At 40.5% G+C, this 26,606-nt stretch overlaps 1 protein-coding gene across 3 annotated transcripts in view; it reads right to left on the minus strand.

Annotated features, from left to right (window-relative positions):
• LOC149260870 (uncharacterized) overlaps positions 1-26,606 on the minus strand; it is an 86,548-nt gene that overhangs the window by 12,667 nt on the left and 47,275 nt on the right. The window lies entirely within an intron of this gene.

Genomic DNA, 26,606 nt, shown 5'->3' on the forward strand with positions numbered 1-26,606 from the left:
TAACTCAAGGACACGAACACAAGGATGCCAGTCCCAATATACCAATGACAACAAACCCAAATGATGGACATGAAATCAAGGGAATGGTGAAAGGTGGCAAGTTTCCCAAGTGGTTCCCCTCCTATATGTTGAAAATTGTAACTAGGTTCGGTCTTCATAATCACCTAATTGTAATCATGACATTGTATATTCTTTATAAAGAAAGAAAAAGAAATTATATTTTGTTTTGGAGTATGGGTTTCATACTCATGTTTGAGTCAAAAGCATGTTCTTCGTGCTCTTAAGTTTTCTATGTCTTTCTAGGATAATGAATAATATTGGTCATGTGTCATAGTCCCATTGGACTAATTGAAATAAAGAAAGATATTTATTTTATCAAGAAAAAAACATTTTGTATCCCAAGACGAAGTCGACCCAAGAGCAGATCAACTCAACCTAAAGGAGGGTAACTCGACCCTCAAGAAAGGCTATATAAAGAAAGAATTTGACTCACTTGGAGAACATCTCATCTCAAGTTCGATCTACAATAGCGAAGAAGAGAAAGAGTAGTTGGGAGGGTGAAGAAGAGGAGCAGAAGTCGAAATCTTTGGAAGATTATCTTTTCTTGTCCACATGTGTGAAGTTGCTAGGGTTTGTGAAGCTGCAGGAGGCCAAAATTGCAGGGCCGAAATTCTGAGGAGCAGTTGCATGGCCGAAATTCTAAGGAGCAGTTGCATGGCCGAAATTCCAGATGAAGTTGCAGTAGGTTGAAGTTCTAGAAGCTGCCTTGAAGAAGATCTAGTTGAGGGTTGACTTGGCGCTTGGAAGGGTTGTTGGCTTTCGGCTTTAGGTCTTAGAAGTCTCATTGTAAGAAGATTATATAAGAAGAGAAGCATTTCTTTTTGGGTTTTCCTCTTGGAGGGGTTTTTCCCTCGCTTGGAGCCTATATCTTGTGTACTTTGTCTTGTTGTGATCTTCATTGTTTTGGTAATTGCTTGATGAACAAGAATTAAAGATATAATAAAAGGCCAACTAACATCTCAAGTAATTATCAAGTAAAGGAAAATCTATATAATCTCTAAGTATACTGATTTTTCGACATGGTTTTGGAGCTAAGGTTCAAAAGGGAGACTGAAGATCACATTCTAGTTGGCACTATGACAAAGGTTATAGAGAAGGATTTTAAGCGTCTTGGGAATCTCGCTACATCCATCAAAGATTGCATATTGAAGATAATCTCCCAGCTAGCAAAAAGATGAATAGAAGGAAGTTTGTTCTCCACTTTATCTAGCACTTTCAAAGACGAGAATGTGTGGGTTATTGACAATGGTGCCTCCAGACATATGACAAGAGAATGCAGTCAACTTCAAACCCCATCTAAGGAAACTCCTCTCACTCAATCAAACTTGAAGACAACAAGAGCTATCCAGTAAAAGGCATTGGATCTACTTCATTGGAGCTCGAGTCTGGTGGAAGCATTCACCTCAACAATATTCTATATGTTTCAATTTTGAAGAAAACTTACTTTCCATTTCTTGTCTAGAGGATAAGGGTGATAGAGTTGCTTTTGTTGATGGCTGGTTTGGGGTAAGGGCTCTAGTATTGATGATGCTAGGGTGATTGGGATTCGTGAGGGGACATTATATATACTTTTTACACCTCTATCTCAAGCCCTAGTCCACTTGGAAGTGAATCCTTCTGAACTATGGCATAGAAGGTATGGACACCTTCATTATAATATTTTTCCATCTCTAAGTCAAATGGTCAATGGCATCCCCGAATTGAAGGAAGAACATGAAGGGACCTGTAAGGGATGTGCTCTAGGCAAGAACGTGAAGAAGCCATTTGCAAGAAGTGATACCAGATCTAAGGAAGTTTTAGATCTCATACACTCAAATGTATGTGGACCTATGGCAGTTAAGTCTCTTGCCACTTGGTGGACATCAATAGTATGTGATCTTCATTGATGATTTCTCAAGGAAAACTTGGTTATACCTCCTCAAGAACAAAGATGAGGTATTCGAGAAATTTCAGGAATTCAAGAATGAAGTGCATAATCTAACCAAGAAAAAGATCAAGACTTTTAGGTCTGACAATGGTGGAGAATACACCTCTAAAGAACTAACAACTTTCTGTAAGGAAGTAGGGATCAAGAAAGAGCTTATCATTCCTTATAATCCTGAATAGAATGGAGTGGCCGAAAGGAAGAACATAACTATTGAAGAATGTGTCAGGGCCATGCTGCATGATTAAGATCTCCCTCAATTCCTATGGGGAGAGGCATGTGTGACAGTTGTTTACTTACAAAACCGAAGTTCTCACAAGATTCTCAACAACATGACTCCGAAAAAAGCATTTACAGGAAAGAAGCCAAGTGTGGATCACCTTCGAATACTTGGATGTCTTGTGTATATTCATATACCCAAGGACAAGAGAAATAAGTTAGATCCTACCAATGTAAAGGGCATATTTGTTAGGTATAGTGCTTCATCTAAAGCATACAGAATCTATATTAATTTGAACCATCGAATTGAAGTAAGCAGGGATGTTGTCTTTGATGAAAGTATAGCTTACAAGAAATTGAAGGATGTTCCAGTTGACTCTGATGAAGAAGAGATACCTATCTTTGAGGATATCACAAGGGACATGATGGTCAAGATCTGGCATCTACTCAAGAAGATGTTGAAGGTCCTAGTGAGCCTATACAACAAGTGATTATTCCAAAAAATCAAAAGAGGCTTGCTTGGTTGAGAACTACTCTATAAGAAGCAGAAGGACATACAGCATCAGGGACCTTCAGGGAAAGTAAAAGACCAAAGAGGTATTCTGGGTATGTTGCATATATGACAAAGCTTATTGAAGTAGAACCTTCCTCCTATGAAGATGCAACTAAACATCAAGAGTGGAGGAATGCAATGCAGGAAGAATACTAGTCCATAATGAAAATGATGTTTGGGAGATTGTCCCTAGGCCAAGTGACAAATCTATAGTCAATTCAAAATGGATTTACAAGATAAAGCAAACTGCAAATGGGAGCATTGATAAATATAAAGCAAGGTTTGTAGCAAGAGGCTTCTCACGGAAAGAAGGGATTGATTACGAGGAAACCTTTGCTCCTACAGCTACATATATAACAATAAGATAACTTGTTTTGTTAGTTGCTACTATGGGATGGAACATCCATCAAATGGATGTCAAGACAACTTTCTTGAATGGGACTATTGATGAGGAGGTTTACATTGAGTAGCCTCAAGGCTAAGTTGCATGAAACGCTGAAACTTTTCAGAGTTTCCAAAACGGGTACGTTTAGAAACGTCACCTCCCAAAAATGGAAACGTCGGCCGAAACGTCAGTTGAAACGTCATATATGTCCAGATATGTATAAAAAAGGGTTATAAATATGTGAATAACACATTATCTTGCAAGAAAAAAGGGAATAAGACCCATAGATGACAATTTAGGAGGAAAACCAAGTCTATATTAACTCTCATACATGATTACATGATGGTTGAGTTTTAGTCTAGTTTCGGCTGAGTTTTGGAGTTTGGAGTACGGGTACGGACCGAAACATCGGGTTCCTAGAAGTTTCATGCAACATAGCCTCAAGGATTTGAAATAAATCAGAGGGAGACTCATGTTTGCAAGCTGAAGAAAGCTCTATATGGCTTAAAGCAAGCAACTAGAGCTTGGTACGCAAGAATGGATGCATACCTATTGGGACTTGGTTTTACCAAGAGTTTTGTAGATCCTAACCTATACATCAAGGTGGTCCAGGGAAACTAGTTATCATACTCATGTATGTGGATGATCTACTTGTTACAGGAGTAGGGCCTCGAATCCAGGAATGCAAGAAGTAGCTAGCAGCCGAGTTTGATATGAAGGATCTTGGGATTATGCATTATTATTTTGGACTAGAAGTTTGGCAGAAGACAAGTGAGATATATTTTGGTCAACGTAAATATGTGATCAAGATTCTTCAGAAGTTTGGCATGATGGATAGCAAGTCGATGATGACTCCTATGATTACCAATTTAAAGAAGTTGAGGAGTTCAGAGTCTAGTTTGATGGATTCTACTTGCTACAAATTGTTGTTTGGGTCCTTGATATATCTAGTAAAAACAAGACCGGACATTTATTTTGCAGTAAATGTCCTTAGTCAGTTTTAGATGGAGCCAAAACATGATCATTGGATTGCAACTAAGCATATCCTAAACTATTTGTGTGGAACCATACAACACTGGCTCTGGTATACTAGTAATGAAATCCAATTTACGGGATATACAAATTTAGATTGGGGTGGTAGTGAGACAGATGGAAAAAGCACAACAGGTGGACGTTTCAGCCTAGGGTCTTCCATGGTCTCATGGATGAGCAAAAAGCAGGATACAGTTGCTTTGAGTAGTGTTGAAGCAAAGTATGTTGCTGCAAGTGAAGTCTGTCAGGAAGTTGTTTGGCTCAAGAATTTATTATCAGATTTGTTTGAAGGACCGATTAGCCCTACACATATACACTGTGACAATGAAAGTTGTATAAAATTGATAGCAGACCCAATGTTTCATGTTAGGGCAAAGCATATAAACAACAAGTACCACTACATTAGAATCTTGGTAGGATATCGGGTCGTAGAGTTGCATTATATGCCTATTGATGAACAGGTAGCAGATATACTGACTAAAGCATTACCAAACAAGAAGCTTGAGTATTTAAGAAACAAGCCTGGTTTGGTAGATATCTCTTCCCTAATTGAGAGGGAGTGATACTGGATAGTTCTTGTCTTTATGGGTTAGGCACAGTGTTGCAAGAAACGTCCCCCCTCCCGGATCAAAACCCCGATCCGCGATCCGTACGGATGCGTGGGGGAACCGTCGTCCGAATCGTGTTTCGGAAAAACCAAAATGCGTTTCGGACTAATAAACACGCTTCCTGGAAATTTCAGGAAGCGTGTGCCCGAAACGCGTTTCGGATGGCGCTCCGACCGTACGAAGCATCAAGCTTCGGAGTACGAAGCGGTACGGATCGTGAGCTTCCTCCATGTTTTTTTTTTGTATGAATTTTTTGAGCAATTCCAAGATGATGATGATCGTGTTGAGATGCCACCCCCATCTGGGCCCTTGGTTCCTAGGTTCCATGGTTCAACACCAACAGCAGGGGGTTCGTCTTCATCAGTTTCAGTGCCACAACTTCCACAGGCACCATCTTCTTCATTGTCACCACGTGGAGGCCCGCCACCACATTCTCTTCGTGGTGGAAGGAGGATTGATTAGTAGATATATTCACAATTTACTACTTTTGTCATAGATTAATCATTAGACTTTTTTTGGCTTGGCGGTGACCAAGTGACCTATTTTGTAAACATTATTATTTGAATTTTGGACATGACAAATGTTCACAGTTGCTCACTTGCTAGATAAATCATGATATACTCTATGTTTTATGTTTTATAATATGCTTAAATGTTTTATGTTTTATAATATGCTTAAAAGTTTGATGTATGTTTGTAATTGCTAGAAAATAGATGGTTGATGCTCGAATAATTAATCATTGGTGTACATACTACATACTAGTAACTACAATGGAATCTTGGATGCCATATCTATCTTGATTTATGCAAAAATATGCATGTGTTCATGTCTTCTACAACTAATTTAGTATTTGGGATGTTTGTTTTGAATATAAATGCAAAAAAAATATAAATATATATATATATAGCAGACGCTTCGCTTCCTAGATTTTTGGAAAATGATGCTTCCGCATCCCTGCTTCCAAAAAACATCCCCGTTTCGTCCCCACTTCGTGCAACATTGGTTAGGCACTAAACTAGGACTAACAATTGTAAGTCTTAGTGAAGGCCATAAAGAAAGAACGGAGTCCAGAGGATTGGATAAGCATCTAAGATTGGAACTTCTTATGGATTAGAGAATCCAAGAAAAAGAAGTTCTTAATCGATACTCTTTGAAGATGAGATAGGACGTCCAAGATAAGAGTAGTCAAAGAGGACAGATATTCTTTGAGGATTCAGGATTGGAAATCCAAGATAAGAATAGTCCTAAAAGGACATACCTGGTGAACATCCAAATGGGGTATGTGCTTTAGAGGTTGTGTAGCGGCTCACGTAAAGCCTCCCAGCATAATGCTCTCGAATAAAGATGAGCTTGTCTAGTTAAGGCCTTCAAGGACAGTTTTGGTTATGATAAAGATGCTTGACAAAGATGGCTTATCAATCTAACTCCTCTTTTGAGAATGCTTCAAGATTGATATTCCTTGTACTATGTAATGGGATTATGAATACCTTTCTGGTTAAGAGGGAGTGTTAAAAATTGTAACTAGGTTCGGTCTTCATAATGACCTAATTGTAATCATAACATTGTATATTCTTTATAAAGAAAGAAAAAGAAATTATATTTTATTTTGGAGTATGGGTTTTGTTACCGCTCAAACTAGCAGGGGTTCTAGGAGGGGATCCTAAAGGGACAACTACTAGGTCAAGGGCAACAATGGAGCGATAGCCCAATATCACCTTAGTGAAAGCTCCCTGCCTTTTACAGAGTTTCACCAATGGGAGGAGACCTAGTGTGAAGGGAATCACTAGATGAATAAGTCAATGAAGGGATAAAGGGTGATTCCTAAGGGCCTATTCACAAGAGAGACTCAATTTTGTGGTTTGCTTGCTTGAGAAGCAAAGTGTCAGGCTATTTAGGAAGGGCCAAGGGGATTTCAAGGGCTAGGGTTTGCAAAGAAGACTTGTAAGGGAGGGACATAGTCCTAGAGATCTTTGTGACAACTTGGATTCCAAGTGGTCTTTGTGAAATTATCTTCAAGAGGTCGTGGGACCACACGGGACGAAGTGGACCCAAAATTATGTCAAGTAAGAGGAATTGGTCACTTGAGGAGGGGCTTGACCTAATTGTGGAAGAGAAGAGGATCAATGGACAAATCTTCTTGCAGTGGAATGCAATAATCCAGATGAGGTCACTAGCCAAGGGAAACCTAGGGACAAAAACGGTCCTCGAGCTAGGGCTTGCAATATCTCAAGATCCCACTGTCGGATTTGCTTCAAATTTGGAGGGCCACTAGAGCAAACTCCAGCGCAGTTGTGGACCAAACATCGAAGTGTTTGGATGGCTAGATTATGAGATAATTGATGCCCTAGGTGACCTATGTAGGCTAGGCCTACAAAGAAAGAGAGAAAGGTGAGAAAAATATGCTTTTAGGTGACCACCTATGGAGGACCAATGCCTAATCCTTTAGAAGAAATGGAGTCAAGATGATCCCAATGCTTGGGATGATTTCACTTGGTCAAGGAGGCCTCTGGAACAATTTCACATTAGGGCATGCGACAATTGCTTCAAGGTCTTTATAATTCGATATGCAATATGTGATGACTTATCAAGATAAAATTTTGAAAAAATATCTTTAGGAACATTCACTTATTCAAACATGGCCCACGACATGATGCAACGCTATAAAAAGACAAATTTCCACCATTTCACACAAGGAAACCAGCAAATTTCAGCCTAGTATAGCGAAATTCCCCAACAACATGCATGGGACATAAGAAAAAGACAAAATAGCATTAAAAGAGCACTCACATGTCAGAACAAGTATATCCAAACATCATCATATGCCAATATAGAAGCTCCAAGACAAAAATGAAGAGATCCAAATATCAAAATTCATCCATTCATCCAATTTCATCCTCCAAAAGAGTAGCGAAAATCTCCCAAGAGAGAATGATCCAATCCAAGTGATGATGATCAAATGGTTCCATTTATACACTTCCTAATGAATTCGATTTAGCTAATTAGGCCTAGTTTAGCCCCTAAAATAAAATAATGTGCATAATAATAAAACTTTTGGTGACAAGCCCACCAAATAGCTCAATAATGTAAAGATAAGTCTCTCAAGAGGGTCAAATGATCAACAAATTGATGTCATTGGGCCTTTGAGGAGGCCTGATGAAGTCCAACGGGTGCCATGATGAAGAAAAAGACTCCAAACATAGTGGACAAGGGGTTCGCCCCTTGTTATCCAATCAAGAACCTGTGGTGTCGCCAAGTGGGTGCGGGGGCACAAGGACATCCTCATGAGTCTCCAAATGGATCAAATATGCCTATAGACCATCTGTGAGGGTTGGAGTGATGACATAAACCCTCCATCTGTAGCGAGAGGCATCCCGGAACATCTGCCAACTGTATGGTGCAACTAGGGAGTCGGCTAGGCATGGTGGACCAAGTGCATCATCCTCATCCAAAAGGTGGAACACGAGCAATCAATGAACACTTTTGGGGATCCATGAAGTAAAATCTACTATGGCGGAGAGCCATGGCTCTCAACGCTCACCCTACAAGTGCCAATGTGGCCCTCTGGAGGGGTAGGACCTTGTATAGGGAGACCAAGCCCCAAATGAAGACCCACCTGCAATCCTGCATAAGATCTAATGCGTCCCCTTGCCTTCCAATACAACAAATCATTAGAATAATCAAGTAATAATGCTTACAAGTTATGGGATCAATGGGGCACTTCATGGTGGTATGCCCTTCCATAATGGGCTTTGGCATGTACAAGTGCCTCCAAACTCAATAAAGGGTTAACCAAGAACCCTTTTAGATTGTTTCAACCTCTAAAGGGGGTGGCATGTCCATAGTACATCCTTTAAGAGGTAGGTGGCAAGTGATATAATAATGGAATGGAATGGGGGGTCAAGGGAATCATCCAGACCACATGTCAAGGTGCATGGGTAGTTATAATAAGGAAAGCCCACACCTGGGTATATGAGCGTAGGAGGGAGCATATCATGGTACATGAGTTACCCCGACCTTTGTTTTTTTTAATCCTTCTTCATATGTCTTTTGCCTTTTATTGATTCTTCTGCATAACTGCTTGGGGCAGTGTTGCAAGAAACGTCCACCCCCTCGATCAAAACCCCGATCCGCGATCCGTACGGACGCATGGGAGAAGCGCCGTCAAAAACGGGTTTCGGAAAAACCAAAACGTGTTTCAAGCTGATAAACACACTTCCTGGAAATTTCAAGAAGCGTGTGTCCGAAACGCGTTTCGAACAGTGCTTTGGTCGTACGAAGCGTCAAGCTTCGGAGTACGAAGCGTACGGCTCGTGAGCATCCTCCATGTTTTCTTTTGTATGAATTTTTTGAGCGATTCCAGGATGATGATGATCATGTTGAGATGCCACCCCCATCTGGTCCCTTGGTTCCTAGGTTCCATGGTTCAACACCAACAGCAGGGGGTTCGTCTTCATCACTTTCAGTGCCACAACTTCCACAGGCACCATCTTCTTCATTGTCATACGTGGAGGCCCACCGCCACATTCTCTTCCTGGTGGAAGGAGGAGAGATTAGTAGATATATTCACAATTTACTACTTTTGTCATAGATTAATCATTAGACTTGTACGCTTGTGAATTTGAACATTTTTGGCTTGGCGGTGACCAAGTGACCTATTTTGTAAACATTATTATTTGAATTTTGGACATGACAAATGTTGACAGTTGCTCACTTGCTAGATAAATCATAATATGCTCTATATTTTATGTTTTATAACATGCTTAAATGTTTTATGTTTTATAATATGCTTAAAAATTTGACGTATGTTTGTAATTGCTAGAATATAGATGGTTGATGCTTGAATAATTAATCATTGATGTACATACTACATACTAGTAACTACAATGGAATCATGGATGCCATATCTATCTTGATTTATGCAAAAATATGCATTTTTTCATGTCTTCTACAACTAATTTGGTATTTGCGATGTTTGTTTTGAATATAAATGCAAAAAAAATATAAAAATATATATATATAGCAGACGCTTCGCTTCCTAGATTTTTGGAAAATGACGCTTCCGCGTCCCCACATTCAAAAACCATCCCTGTTTCGTCCCCGCTTCGTGCAACATTGGCTCGGGGCTCCAGGGGATGGAGAGCATGATGTGTAATATATAGCATTGAATACCCCCTTGAGGTGTGGTAGTTCATTGCCCACCAGGGGTTGGGGCAATCATGGGTTCCTTAATAATGGAGGGGGCTCATCTAGGGCCCATAGGAACCAGGGTGATGGCCAAGAATAAGGGGTAGTAGAACTCATGTTTGGCTTTTGCCCACGTGCTAAATTTGTATGTCCCGGCCATCTTTTGCATTTTGTAGTACCTCCAGGGCATCGTTCCAAGCCCAACCCAAGGTGTGGACGAGGGGAGGGGAAGGCTAACCCTATGTGGACCCAGATGGGAAAAGAGATGAATGGGGCTCAAATGAGTGGAAAGAGGGTAATGTAGGTGGTGTCGGGAAGTGAGACCATGCAACCAAAATCAAGATTTCCCATGTAGTGCCAACCTAAAGCTAATGGCCAGTAAAGGAGATCCCACGAGACTAGGATATAAGGGTAACCACGAAATCGGGCAGTGGAGATAAGAATACAAACCAACCGACTCTTTCTGCTAAATCCCCCCACCAATTCGTGCCCAAAAGGGACCATGACAAGTAAGGAAAACTACTCCACTATACCAATGAAAAGTCGTACCTTTGGGGTCAGGAGGCCCACCTTCAAACATACATTCATAATAGATGGGTGAGGGACCACATGGCTGGCGCAGGTGGCAAAAAAAATGGCACATCGAGCTATCTAGGGGCTACAAGGGGTTATTGGATGTCGATTGAGGACCATCTAAGAGAAAAAAATTCTCCTATATATACTACCCACAGGTGGTGGATAATATCTGGCTCCAACTGGGACATGAGCTCTCGGAAAAGTGGGCGAAGCTACTCGAACAGGAGGTTATGAGAACTCCAGCAATCTCTTAGTTACCGTAGACCTATTACCTGCACATATCAAAGACCAAGCACATGGGGCAACATGTTTCTGTGGTGTCTTATGATCACCCATGCTTAGTGTTAAGTTGTAAAATCAACAGAAAAGTAAAAGCATGCAAATTTAATCTAAATGCAACTACTCTACCATGAGAAATAGCATATGATGTTAGTTCTAATGAGAAAATGAGCATGCAATGCATCCTACCTTAACATGCATACAACGAAGCTAATATTAAATGTAATCATAAAGTCAATACAACCAACGTATCATCAAATCAATATAAATATGTCTGCTTATATGATTACTCATGTAGCAAATCCTGAAGCGAATGCAAACCCAAACACATGGAGGACATTGCGGGCGGGAGGTGGGAAAATATGGTTTCCACGTGAGGTAAGATGAATCCCTAAGAGAAGGAACACGAGTCAATCTAGAGATGCGGAGCTCTCCCTCTAAGTACACATTGGTGGAATGAAAGATTATCCTTAAGAACTTATTATCACAACCATTGCTCATAATATTGTGCTTTGTACATGCCACAAGGTTGTGATGAGTGGGGAACGAAGGGGTGAGGGAAAGAAAGAGCGCAAGAAATAGGTTGCTCAAGGTGATGGTCACATTAGAGAGGGGAGGTCATGGAGTGATCAAAACCCTGAGAGTGTGTTCAAGGAGGTAAAGTATAATCAATGAGGGGCCCTTCCTCGACATTATACTCGAAAGGGGGAAGGGCTCACGATCACTTGAGATCATATGACAAGGGGTGAGGGAATCACTTGATGAAGACTCAAGATGATGAACAATAGGAAAAGGCAAAAGGGAGGGTGAAGTATTGTATTCAACAGGTTTCTCTTCCCCAAAATCATAATCTAAAGGCTCAAGTGATTTGAATATAGAATCATACTGAGGATAGGTGGGAGCCTTATCGATTTCCTTAGTATCAAAGATTGGGTCTCTCCTAAAAGGAGAATCGATCACTTCCAACTGCCCCTCTTCATGCAAGGGAAAATAATAATTCTCCTTCCCAAGGGTATCAATGGATATGTCATCATAAATAATGCCTAAGAGAAAGGGAAGACCAATCTCAACCTCATCCTCCTTGTTGGTGTCGTAAATGGGAGCACAATCAAATTGAGGACCAACAATTTTCCATTTCTCCTTTTCAATGTGGAAGTAATCTCCAATGTCATCTTCCAAGGGGCTAATGGGATCACCTTCCTCAAGGTTCTCAAAAGGAGAGTCATCAGGAGTAATATCCTTGAGAAAGGTAAGGTTAGTCTCAACTTCACCTTCCATAGACTCATCCTTCCCAACACGTGTTCTCAAAATCATCCTTTTCATCATGTGGACCCAATGAGGACTCATCTTCCTACTCATTACTTGATTTACAATGTCTTGATGATGCTCGATGAAGACTTCCTCTTGGATGCTTAATGCAAGGTATAGTTGAAAATGTCTAAGAAAGTCGTCAACGAACTCCTCAATATATGAGATGCTCTTAGGTTCATGATCATGCAACCATGAGTTATGACCACTGAGAGATCCCATGAACAACAACATAAGGACATCCCGGTGAACCACTTTCTCTTTTGAAGCATGTGCATTAAATCTTTCTACATGGTCAACTGCGGAGAGTGGATCACCATCAAACACAAGCACCCCACATAACATCCTTCCAGTGACATGATTAGGGTGCCCAGGGACGCTATTGATGTCCAAAGTGAGAAATCATCAAAGAAAGACACCCTATTTGAGATATACATGTAAATTATGTAAAAGTCGCCAAGGTGAATTTAAAGATGCCTAGAAAAATGCTTGCTTCACCGTACAAGCATCAACATTAAAGTTCAATCAAGAACTAGGGCATCGTTCTTCCAATGGAGTCGCAAATAATGATATGTTAATATGTCGTATGGGGAACAAAACACACGCCTTGTGTGTCTGGCAACGATGCCAAAATGTTACTGCTCAAACTAGAAGGGGTCCTAGGAGGGGATCCTAAAGGGACAACTATTAGGTCAACGGCAACAATGGAGCGATAGCCCACTGTCACCTCAGCTAAAGCTCCTTGCTCTTTACGAACTTTCACCAATGGGAGCAGACCTGGTATGAAGGGAATCACTAGATGAATAAGTCAATGAAGGGATAAAGAGTGATTCCTAAGGGACTATTCACAAGAGAGACTCAATTTTGTGGTTTGCTTGCTTGAGAAGAAAGGTGTAAGGTTCTCTAGGAAGGGCCAAGGGGATTTCAAGGGCTAGGGTTTGCAAATAAGACTTGTAAAGGAGGGACCTAGTCCTAGAGATCCTTGCGAAAACTTGGATTCCAACTGGTCTTTATGAAATTATCTTCAAAAGGTTGTGGGACCACACGGGACCAAGTGGACCCAAAATTAGGTCAAGTAAGAGGAATTGGTCACTCGAGGAGAGGCTTGACCTAATTGTGGAAGAGAAGAGGACCAATGAGCAAATCTTCTTGGAATGGAATTCAATGATTCAGATGAGGTCACTAGCCAAGCGAAACTTAGGGCAAGAAACAATCCTCAAGCTAGGGCTTGCAATATCTCGAGATCCCACTATCGAATTTGCTTCAAATTTGGAGGGCCTCTAGAGCAAACTCCAACGCAGTTGTGGACCAAAAATCGAAGTGTTTGGATGGCTAGATAGTGAGATAATTGATGCCCTATGTGACCTATGTAGGCTAGGCCTAGAGAGAAAGAGAGAAAGGTGAGAAAAATATGCTTTTAGGTGATTACCTATTGAGGACCAGCGCCTAATCCTTTGGGAGAAATGGAGTCCAGATGATTCCAATGCTTAGGATGAATTCACTTGGTCAAGGAGGCCTCTAGAACAATTTTGCATGGCAATGAGGGCATGGGACAATTGCTTCAAGGTCTCTATACTTCGATATGCAATATGTGATGACTTATCGAGATAAAATTTTGAAAAAATATCTCTAGAAACATTCACCTATTCAAACATGGCCCATGACATGATGCAATACTATAAAAACACAAACTTTTGCCATTTCAGACAAGTAAAGCAGCAAATTTCAGCGTAGTATAGCGAAATTCCCCAACAACATGCATGTGACATAAGAAAAAGACAAAATAGCATTAAAAGAGCACTTACATGTGAGAAAAAGTATATCCAATCATCATCATATGCCAATATAGAAGCTCCAAGACAAAAATATCCAAACATCAAAATTCATCCATTCATCCAATTTCGTCCTCCAAATGAATAGTGAAAATCTCCCAAGAGAGAATAATCCAATCCAAGTGATGACGATCAAATTCTTCCATCACACTTCTATTTATACACTCCCTAATGAATTTGATTTAGCAAATTAGGCCTAATTTAGCCCCTAAAATAAAATAATGTGCATAATAACAAAACTTTTGGTGACAAGCCCAGTTGAATAATGTAAAAATAAGCCTCTCAAGAGGGTCAATGATCAACAAAGTGATGTCGTTGGGTCTTTAAGGAGGCCTGCTGAAGTCCAAGGGGTGCCATGATGAAGAAAGGGACTCCAAACATAGTGGAAAAGGGGTTGGCCCCTTGTTATCCAATCAAGAACCTATGGTGCTCCCAAATGGGTGTTGGGGTACAAGGACATCCTCATGAGTCTCCAAATGGATCAAATATGCCTATAGACCATCTGAAAGGGCTGGAGTGATGACATAAACCCTCCATCTGTAGCGGGAGGCATCCTAGAACATTTGCCAAGTGTATGGTAAAACTGTGGAGCCGACTAGGCATGGTGGACCAGGTGTGTCATCCTCATCCAAAAGGTGGAACACGAGCAATCAATGAACATTGTTGTGGATCCATGAAGTAATATATGCTATGGCGGAGACCCATGGCTCTCAACGCTCACCCTACAAATGCAAATGTGGCCCTCTGGAAGGCAGGGACCCCGTATAGGGAGACCAAGTCCCAAATGAAGACCCACCTGCAATCCTGCATAAGATCCCATGTGTCCCCTTGCCTTCCAATACAACAAATCATTAGAATAATCAAGTAATAATGCTTACAAGTTATGGAATAAATGGGTCACTTCATGGTGGCACGCCCTTCCATATTGGGCTTTGGCATGTACAAGTGTCTCCAAGCTCAATAAGGGGTTAACCAAGGACCCTATTAGGTGGTTTCAGCCTCTAAAGGGAGTTGCATGTCCATAGTACATCCTTTAAGAGGTAGGTGGCAAGTGATATAATAATGGAATGGAGTGGGAGGTCAAGGGAATCATCCAGACCACATGTCAAGGTGCATGGCTAACTATAATAAGGGGAGCCCATACCTGGATATATGAGTGTAGGAGGGAGCAGATAATGGTACATGAATTACTCCGACCTTTGTTTTTTTCTACCCTTTTTCATATGCCTTTTTCCTTTTATTGATTTTTCTTCATAACTGCTCGAGGCTCCAGGGGATGGAGAGCATGATGTTAATATATAGCAGTGGATACATCCTTGCGATGGGGCAATTCATTGCCATGATGAAGAAAAGGACTCCAAACATAGTGGACAAGGGGTTGGCCCCTTGTTATCCAATCAAGAACCTATGGGGCTCCCAAATGGGTGTGGGGGTACAAGGACATCCTCATGAGTCTCCAAATGGATCAAATATGCCTGTAGACCATCTGTAAGGGCTGGAGTGATGACATAAACCCTCCATCTGTAGCGGGAGGCATCCTGGAACATTTGCCAAGTGCATGGTAAAACTGTGGAGCCGACTAGGCATGGTGGACCTGGTGTGTCATCCTCATCCAAAACGTGGAACACGAACAATCAATGAACATTGTTAGGGATCCATGAAGTAATATATGCTATGGCGGAGACCCATGGCTCTCAACACTCACCCTACAAGTGCAAATGTGGCCCTCTAGAAGGCAGGGACCCCGTATAAGGAGACCAAGTCCCAAATGAAGACCCACCTGCAATCCTGCATAACATCCAATGTGTCCCCTTGCCTTCCAATACAACAAATCATTAGAATAATCAAGTAATAATGCTTACAAGTTATGGAATAAATGGGTCACTTCATGGTGGCACGCCCTTCCATATTGGGCTTTGGCATGTACAAGTGTCTCCAAGCTCAATAAGGGGTTAACAAAGGACCCTATTAGGTGGTTTCAGCCTCTAAAGGGAGTGGCATGTCCATAGTACATCCTTTAAGAGGTAGGTGGCAAGTGCTATAATAATGGAATGGAGTGGGGGGTCAAGGGAATCATCCAGACCACATGTCAAGGTACATGGCTAGCTATAATAAGGGGAGCCCATACCTGGGTAAATGAGTGTAGGAGGGAGCAGATCGTGGTACATGAGTTACTCCGACCTTTTTTTTTTACCCTTCTTCATATGCCTTTTGCCTTTTATTGATTTTTCTTCATAACTGCTCGAAGCTCCAGGGGATGGAGAGCATGATGTGTAATATATAGCAGTGGATACCTCCTTGAGGTGGGGCAGTTCATTGCCCACTAGGGGTTGGGACAATCATGGGTTCTTTGATGATGGAGGGAGCTCATATAGGGCCCATAGGAACCAAGGTGATGGCCATGAATAAGGGGTAGAGCTCATGTTTGGTTTTTTCCCACGTGCTAAATTTGTATGTCTTGTCCATCTTTTGCATTTTGTGGTATGTTTCCTGTTGAGAGTAGCCAAATTATGCTTTTTACTTTCTTTTTAGCTGCATCAACCTCTGCGGCATCGTTCCAAGCCCAACCCAAGGTGTGGACGCGGGGAGGGAGAGGCTAACCCTATGTGGATCCAGATGGGAAAAGAGATGAATGGGGCTCAAATGAGTGGAAAGGGGGTAATGTGGTGTTGTCGGGACGCGGAACCACGCAACCAAAATCAAGATTTCCCATGTAGTACCAACCCTAAAGCTAATGGCCAGTAAAGGAGATCCCACAGGACTAGGATACAAGGGTAACCACGAAATCGGGCAATGGAGATAAGAATACAAACCTAACCCACTCTTTCCGCCGAAACCCTCCACCAATTCATGCCCGAAAGTGCTCATGACAAGTAAGGAAAACTACTCAACTATACCAATGAAAAGTCGTACCTTTGGAGTCCGGAGGCCCACCTTCAAACATACATTCACAACAGATGAGCGAGGGACCACATGGTTGGCTCAAGTGGCGAAGAAAATGGCACAACGAGCTATCTAGGGGTTGTTGACTGCTGGTTGAGGACCATCTAGAAAAAAAAAATCTCCTATATATACTACCCATAGGTGGTGGGTAACAAGTTTCGTACTCAAGTTTGAGTCAAAAGCATGTTCTTCGTGCTTTTAAGTTTTCTAGGTCTTTCTAGGATAAAGAATAATATTGGTCATGTGTCATAGTCCCATTTGGACTCATTGAAATAAAGAAAGATATTTATTTTATCAAGAAAAAACCATTTTGTATCCCAAGGCCAAGTCAGCGCAAGAGCAAATCAAGTCAGCCTAAAGGAGGGTAATTTGGCCCTCAAGAAAGACTATATAAAGGTGGAATTCTACTCACTTGGAGAACATCTCATCTCAAGTTCGATCTGCAGAAAAGGAGAGAAAGAGTAGTTAGGAGGACGAAGAAGAGGAGCAGAAGTCAAAATCTTTGGAAGAGTACATTTTCTTGTCCACACATGCGAAGCTGCTAGGGTTTCTGAAGTTGTGAAGTTGCAAGAGGCCCAGGGCCGAAATTCTGAGGAGCAGTTGCAAGGGCCGAAATTCTGAGGAGCAGTTGCAGGGGCCGAAATTCTGAGGAGCGGTTGCACGGTCAAAATTCTGAGGAGCAGTTGCAAGGCCGAAATTCTGAGGAGCGGTTGCACGGTCAAAATTCTGAGGAGCAGTTGCAGGGCTGAAATTCTAAGGAGCGGTTGCAGGGCCGAAATTCTGGACAAAGTTGCAGTAGGTTGAAGTTATGGAAGCTGCCTTGAAGAAGATCAAGCTAAGGGTTGACTTGGGCTTTGAAGGGTTGTAACTTGTTGGCTTTGGTCTTTGAGTCTTGGAAGTCTCATTGTAAGAAGATTCTATAAGAAGAGAAGCATTTCTTTCTAGGTTTTCCCTTTGGAGGGGTTTTGCCCTGGCTTGGAGCCTATATCTTGTGTACTTTGTCTTGTTGTGATCTTCATTGTTTTGGTAATTGCTTGATGAACAAGAATTAAAGAAGTAATAAAAGGCCAACTAACATCACAGGTAACTATCAAGTAAAGGAAAATCTATATAATCTCTAAGTCTCCTGATTTCCCAACACTATAACCCTAAGGCCTCAGAGGAGGTGCCACTAGACTAGAGCCAAAAACTAACCACCCTGGTAAGGTGAGAGAACAATTCTACAGTCAAGATCAATCAATCATCCAAATCACCACTTAATCCATGTTAAAATGCCCCTAAACATTAAATAAAAGCACATGATTACAAAATAGTTAAAAAACCTATGAAGTGGTGACCCACCTTCCTTAAAGAGGAATGTTGGATGCTAAGAGGTGTCTAACTTGTGCAAATGGTGGAGGAATGTGGCATATCATCATATACTAAGCAAATATAGGGATGTTGACTAGCTAATTGTCCAAGGCAAGAGAAAAAAGTTCTCCTATGGGATTACCCACTTTTGGTGGTTAACATCTAGCTCTAACTCGAGGACATGTGCTCACCATAGAGCGCATGATCCATATGCTCCAATAGGGAGTTCATGAGAACCCCAACAATATTTAGGCTCGCATACCTGTTACCTGCACACTCAAATCAACTTGTTTCCTAGCATGTCTACAAGGTGTTGATTGTCACCCTTGCATTTATATGATATATAAAACCATACTGAAAAGAAAAGATTAGCTAAATGCGATTTAATCTAGAATGCAAATACATCAACATGAATAATGAATAATTAAGATGCGCACACAATAATGTAACACACAAATGCAATGCAACTACATAAATATAAATGCATCATGTTCCATTAAACAAAGTAAGATGTTTGCCTCCCACAAGGGAAGGCAATAGCTCACCATCAAGTTTTGCAATATAGAAATATCTAACCCCTACTTTGCCATGGACCCTAAATTTTATGGGTTGTTGTCGACAAGGACTAAATCACCAACATAAAAATCTTTACCTTGTCTTTGAACCCATTGTTTCTTTTTGATGCTTTGGAAAATCGATTTCTTACTCTAGTTTACATGGGCATTTTTTATTTAACATACATTCCCTAATGATGATTCAACCTCCTTAGGTTTATTGTTAAAAATGTAGAGATGGGAGGTCTTCTGGCTTGTGCCTTAGCCAGTGAAGACCACAAATTAGTCCTTCTCTCACATGAGTGGAAATTCATGAGATAGACTTTAGTTCTGATGCGTTGATTTCCAGTTTACTGTAATGGTCATCAAATTTGCATGCGTAATGTTGGAGCTTCAGTTAGTTGGAATCTTCTTCAGTTTAACTATAGGATGAGGTGGTTGTGACAAGTTGAGTTAGAAAGAATTAAGACTTCAATGTTGATTGGAGAAAGAACAAGTTGAGTTCTCAATTAACTCGCAATCACAACTAGAGTAAATCAAGGAGGTGTTGAAGAATGTAACTAGGTTTGGTCTTCATTATTGTATTTGAGTCAAATGCAATATATTTGTAACGCAAAAATAATTTTATTATTATTGAAATTGGCTTATCAAAGCATGGGTTTCATGCTCAGATCATTTGTCTTAGGCCAAGCCTCCATTGTAGGCTTTATGTTATTGTCAAAGTCAATTTGTTTATTGGTCAAAGACTCCTCCATCAAAGTCTCCTTCAAGTCGACCTCAAAGGAATAGTCATGAAATGAACTCATGTTGGCCTACAACAAAGACACATCTCTTCATGATTCATGTCGGCTCTTCAAGTATCTTTGTGGCGAATTTCGGTGATCTCAGGACAGAAGTTTGAACAAGGCATTTCAGAGTTTTGGTGGCATTACAAGGATGAGTTTAGATGATTTCGATATAACCACAATTCGAGTGATGCTCCCACAGATCGGTGTTCTCACAGTTTGCTATTATGTTTGGTACTATGTTCCCACAGTTCGGTGCTACTTTAGTTCAATGTTACCACAGTGAGGTCTCTATGTAATCACAGTGTTGAAATCTCGGTGATGAAGTCCCAGTGTAGCAAAGTGACAAGAAATCGGAGTTAACACAGTGACATGGATCATGGTATGCAAACACAGTGAAAGGAGGATGACTTGATGGAGGTAGTCTCGAGTCTAAGTTGTAAGGGTCTTGGTCGTCTCATCTTGAATCTACTAAAGGAAGAATTTTGATTGGGTTTTCCCCTAGAGAGGGGTTTTGCCCTGACAGCGTGCCTACATCTTGTGTTCTCTTTTATTTGTTGCTTGGCATTAGTCTTGATGATAAGAAAAGATAATTCAAAAGAACTAATAATAATAATGAAAAACATCACAAGATAATGTCATAATAAGAGAAATCGTTTAACTGTCATCTCTATGGATTTCTCTAACATGGTATCAGAGCTATGGTCATGGTCAAAGGTAGTTTGAAGAAGCGCAATTTGAAGATTACAGTGAGCATATTAAAGACACCTAGAATGAAGGAGAAAGAAGTTGGATCATTCCAGAGAATGAGCTTGTAAAATTTCAGTGAATACACAGTACATCAAAGGAGTGACTTCACTATAAATTGTAGAAAGATTCTCGGCATATAAGTAACAATGAAAACAAGAGAGACAACTTCGGTGATATAACAAGTTCGGATCTTTTCCAGGATAGATTTATAGCATTTCCGATGATGGCACAGCCTTAATATTAATATTTTCGGTGAAAGAACAGTCTCAACACTTCTTGAAGGCACAATATTGACATTCCGGTTAATGTACTATAAAGATAGATATAACTTTGCTATATATTTCAGAGATGGCTTAAGTGATACTTCAATGACAGGGTCCCGGTATAGTAACACAGTGTCAGTGCATTCATTGTTTCAGTGCAATAACAGAAAGATCTCAGCGACACATCACAGTGAAGTCTTCGGAGCTTCCAACAGTGAGTAGGTTTTGATGAGAAGGTTTCAGTGTTACTATAATAACAGTTTTTTTACTTCATGAAGGAAAAGGAGTTTGGTGCTACCACAATGGTTCGATGTCACTATAATGTGAGGAGTTCACTACAGTGAGAAGGGATGGAACTTGGTACAACTGCCTATGAAGATCTATCAAGTACAAGCACAAGAAACCAACTTAAGAAGTTCAAGTAAGTATTGTCAAAATGCACATGCAAGTCTAAGAAGTTATCAGAGGTATGTAATCACAAGGTACATATAACATAATCTTTTAACTTTTCGATGATCCTTGTTTATGGCTAGTCTAGGATAAAGATTGCAACATGCATTCTTATCCTCTAGGGATTACAAGTAATCTAGGATGTCAAGTAGAAGTCCTTGATTGAAAGAAGGAATAACTTTTATAGGATACCATCCTCCATGGTTATGTAGGAGATCTAACTTAAGAAATTAAATCATGTTCATGGTATCACGTGTTTTGCTTGAAAGTATGTGTTATCGCTATAGAAGACCATGGTTTACACTTCCTACAAGGTTTGTCAAGAAACATCTCCAGGTATGTCTTAGACCATACATCTTGTAAAATTCTCTTCATCTTATTTTGAAATTTGTGTTACTAACATCGTTATGTCTAGTTGTCTTGAATCATAAAGATTCTTGTTTTGGGTGATTCATCACTTGATAAATCTACCCCCCCTCATATTCTTAACTGACTTTGTAGAACCCTAGACAGGTTCTCGGAAAACCCTAACCTAAGGGTATGCTAATGTTAATGTCTGAAACCCTAAACTGCTTACGGTTATTGAGAAATGTTATTTGAAGTTTTTATTGATGATGTCATGGTGATTTTGGTATGATCAAGAAAACCTAACTTGTTAGGGTTGAATGATAAAGTCTAAAATCCAGAACCTTTGAAGTATGGGTAATTTTGGGTTTGTTATGTTCTTATATTGAAACCCTGACTCATTAGGGTTTGGTGGAATGTGTAAGCAAAACCTTTATAATGTCTTAGAAATGATTTCCTCGGAATGTGTGTTTGTCCGATCAAACCCTAGCCTAATCAAGTTTGTTATATGTCTAACTCTTATTGATATTTGTGAAATTGGGATTGACTAACACATGATATGAAATGCTTATGCATGATAATGAAGTCTTAGATGTATGAGTTGACCTGTTTATCGGTGATCATGAATCCTAGGGTTTGGAACTAAGCCCTAGTCAAAGTTTGTTTCTCTAGGATGGTAAGCATTTGTGAAATTCTAGGGTTTTCGAATTAAACCTTAGTAGAAGTGAAAAATCTCTAATGTACAATGACAATGTGATAATTTGAGATTTGTGTAAGATAGTTGAAATCTGAGTTTTAGTTGTGATTGATGTTTGATTGAAAAATCTAGGGTTTTGCAACTAACCCTAGTGGAAGTTGGTCATGTTGACAACTAATCTGTTTTCATGTATGAAATCTAGGATTTGTATGAAACCCTAGTGGGAAGTCTAACATATGAATTTTGAAAGTTGTTAGATGCTTTGTAGATATATATCTGTTTGAATTGTTTCTAGTGTTTGCTATATGTTGTAGTAGGGTATGTCATACCTTTGGAAGAAACATTGAAACCCTAAATGTAATGAAAGTTGTTATGAAGTAGTCTAGGGTTTATGACAAAGTCCCTAGCAAGATGTTGAAGAGTATGTGTCTCTTGTTTGTAATTAAGTTTGGGTATCTGATATATATATAAGGTTGAAATGCTTCTGTAATTCTAATATGACTAACTTCATGCTTCTATAGATTTGCTTGTACTTGCTATCTAAGTTGTGCAGGGACACAATCTTCAATATGGTGAATATGTTCGTTGATAAGCATGATGTGAATAATGATGGCAATAATAACTCTAATGAAATGGTTGGAAGCCACAAAAGATTCTCCGATGTCGAAGTAAAGAAGTAGATCTCCCTGAGATTAAGAGGGAGCCTGGATAAAGGGAAGCTCCCTGGTTGAGAGGGAGGGCATAACATAGGTTTGACTGGAGAATGAATTTTTAAGGATATGTTGTTGCATGTGAAGTAGGAAAGGAAAGTGTATGATTAAGGAATCTTCTGTCAAAGATTCAGTTGATCGTCCCACTATGTTGAGAAGCAAAACCTGTTGTCTAAAAGACCCCGAAGGTTTGTGTTTGAATATGTGAAAGTATATTATTGATTGGGGTTGTGCTTGTACAGATAAATCTCTCGAAGGTTTTGATAGCATGTTGGTTACTGCTCAGTTTGATAGGGAGAGATTTCTTGTCCTTGATCTGCAAGATCAAGGGGTGTTGAGGCTTTGTCAGTGAAGCATTGCCTAGGAGGACATTTGGCAGGCACTTTGTGTTGATGTCTAGGTCTCGAAGTTGGAAAGGTGGTGTTGGTTGTAGAGATATGATTTTGGATACACACCTAGATCCCTAGGTTGATGGTTAGTAAGTAAGCCTGATGGTACCTAGAGAGGCTGAAAGCTTGAGTCCATCTTAGTCCCACCCAGATAGATTGCCCTAGTCAGGAATCTAGTCTATGGCATTGCAGTGCCTAAATTGTTGAAAGACCAATGGATAGATTACCCTGGTCAGGAATCTAGTCTGTGGCATTGCGGTGCCTAAATTGTTGAGAGACCAATGGATAAATTGCCCTGGTCAGGAATCTAGTCAGTGGCATTGCAGTGCCTAAACTATTGAAAGACCAATGGATAGATTGCCCAGGTCAGGAATCTAGTCCATGGCATTGCAGTGCCTAAACTTCTTCATAGAGAAAGTGAGATCTTCCATGTACCTCTTTGATTATATGTAAATATGAATACCTCCCTAGTTTGAAGAATGTAACTACGTTCGGTCTTCATTATTGTATTTGAGTCAAACGTAATATATTTGTAACGCAAAAAGAATTTTATTATTATTGAAATTGACTTATTAAAGCATGGGTTTCATGCTTGGGTCATTTGTCTTAGGTCAAGCCTCCATTGTAGGCTTTAGGTTATTGTCAAAGTCAATTTGTTTATTGGTCAAAGACTCCTCCATCAAAGTCTCCTTGATCATCATCAAGTCATCCTCCTCAAAGTCTCCTTCAAGTCAGCCTCAAAGGAATAGTCATCAAATGAACTCATGTCGGCCTACAACAAAGACACATCTCTTCATGATTCATGTCGGCTCATTTAGGATGGACATACCACTATATATACAATCCTGTGATCTTCGCATTACACCAGCTCAATAGCTCGGATTTCAAAGAAAGTTTCAGGTGTCTCTATGGAGAATTTCAGTGATCTCAGGACAGATGTTTGGACAAGCAATTTCAGAGTTTCGATGGCATTACAAGGATGAGTTTAGATGATTTTTGTATAACCAAAGTTCGAGCGATGCTCCCATAGTTCGGTGTTCTCACAGTTTGCTATTATGTTCAGTAGTATGTTCCCACAGTGAGGTCTCTATGTAATGGCAGTGTTGAAATCTCGGTGATGAAGTCTCAGTGTAGCAAAGTGACAACAAATCGGAGTTAACACAGTGACGTTGATAGGTGGTTGTCATTGATGTCAACCCAAGCAGCCCCAGGAGCTACCCTGATCTTCCATGGCAAATTTTACATGATAATTGATGGAATCTTGTGTCAAGATACTTCCAGATAGATTCTCCTCGACGAGATGTTTCCGTTGTTATATGGTACGCCTCGTGGTTCCTCCTGGTTTGAGAGAAAATTGAGGTTGCAGTTGAAGACCCAATTCTGTGTGCTGAAACCCCAAGGGGTAGAGACATGACACCTTATTCACCAACGATTGTCAATATATGACAGGGATTCTCACCGTAATCTCACCACATATAAGTTGAATAACTTCAAGATCCAAAGGTAGTAAACCAATCATTGACTTCACACTCAAGTAGGACCATATGCACTAAGCCAATCATTGATTTCACATTTCTAAGTGGAATTGAAAATATTTCTAAGAAAGATCCTTAACACAATATTAAGGGTTAGTTATTATTATTTAATTAATATTAATAAAATTATATTATTTTGTTAAATTATTTTTACTTATCAAATGAATTAACATTATTTTAAAGGATTATTCTTTTCTCCAACAGATTACTAAGAAACCCTTTGAGATCGAAAGGTCTAGGTATTATTAAGTGTTGATTTGGGGTAGCATCAGATGTTCTCTAGCCACGAAATTTGGTGGAGAGGCTAAGGCACATGAGATCTCCAATACCTAGAAAGGGTTTGGGCAGATTCTAAACAGTTTGGGAGATATTAAAATAATTAATATTTTTAATGGAGCCACTAAGTCTAAACTTAGGGAAATTAAAATATTGATGTGAATTAATATAAAACTGTGTTAGAATGGTCCAAAAGTCATGGATCAAGCCAGATCTAATCTTAGTCGTTGATTAGAGACTTAATCTCGGTCGTTGATTTGTCAACGAGAAAAGTATAAGAGGAGGCTTGAGGGTCACTTGGAGAACACACCAAGAGATCAAGATTTCGATTTTTTGGGGTTGGGTTTGCTGAGAAAGTTGAGAGAGTGATCTGGAGTTACAGCTGAGGGGCAGTGAATACAGAAGCAGAGAGGCAGAGATAGTGCCAGGAGGATCAGCGGAACTGCCGGGAACAGCCAGAACTGTCGGGAACTGCCGGAACAGTGGGGAAAGCTAACACAAAGGGCAAATGTTGGAACTATCGAGAACAGCCGAAACTGCCGGGAACTGCCGGAACTGTCGGGAACGTTGATGCAGAGGGCAAAAGCCGGAACTGCCGGAAAAGCTGGCGCAGAGGGCAGAAGCCGGAACTACCGGGAATTGCCAGAACTACCAAGAAAGTTGGCGCAAAGGGCAGAAGCCGGAACTGCCGGGAACAGTCGGAACTACGGGGACTGCCGGGAAAGCTGACGCAGAGAACAGAAGAGGCTAACGTTGGGGTTTTTCGTGGGGCAGATTGGAGCTAAGAAGTTGTCGGAGTGTTTATCCGGGGTTTCAGCCAGAGCATCTGTCTCCAAAGGAGAGGTACTACTGCCAAGATTTTTCTCTGTTGGGTGAGCCGGATTTGGCACCCAGATTGTATTCTGAAACTGCTTAATAAATCAAACCCTCAGATAGTTGCACCGGTTTTCCCGCATTGGGTTTTTCCGGGGACATTAGTCCAAAAATAACAGTGTCATTTGTGTGCTTGTTTCTGTTTCCTTCAGTTGATGATCTATAATGTGTTGAGCATGTACTTGTGTTTATTTTCAGTATTTACATGGTAAATAACTTGTTAATTAATCAAAACAAGTAGGAATGAATAAATCAGAAAGTACATGGAGAGTTTCTAACTGTTAGACTTAAAAACTTCAACATGGTATCAGAGCGTGGTTGCAAATCACAGGAGAACTGAGGACATCAGCCATGCAGAGCAGCAGTAGTAGAAAACAGTTGTCCCGAGTGACAGAAGTTGTTCCTAGCAGCAAACAACAAGGAAGGGTGACGCAGTGCCTGCATCATCAAGTTTGGGCCAAGAAGAGGTTGCGCAGAGGTTGAGGGAGGCAAAGACAAGCTCACGCAAAGCCACACAGAGGCCAGGAGGGTTGACGCAGTTGACTTAGGGAGCTAGTTTGTCGGTGTTGGGACTGCGCATAGCCTAGGAGCTCTCACCTTCAGGTTGTTGGGGTTTAGAAGGTTGTGGATAAGTTGCAGAGTGGAGCTAGTGGGGTACTGTTGTCAGAACAGTACCTAACAAGGCAAGGCCAAGGAGGAGGGAGTTGCTACCGAGGGTTTCTAGTT

This window comes from Pinus tabuliformis, chromosome 6 (assembly GCF_031772625.1).
Source record: "Pinus tabuliformis cultivar Carrire ecotype Pingquan chromosome 6, CPIR1, whole genome shotgun sequence".
NCBI classification, from domain to species: Eukaryota; Viridiplantae; Streptophyta; class Pinopsida; order Pinales; family Pinaceae; genus Pinus; species Pinus tabuliformis.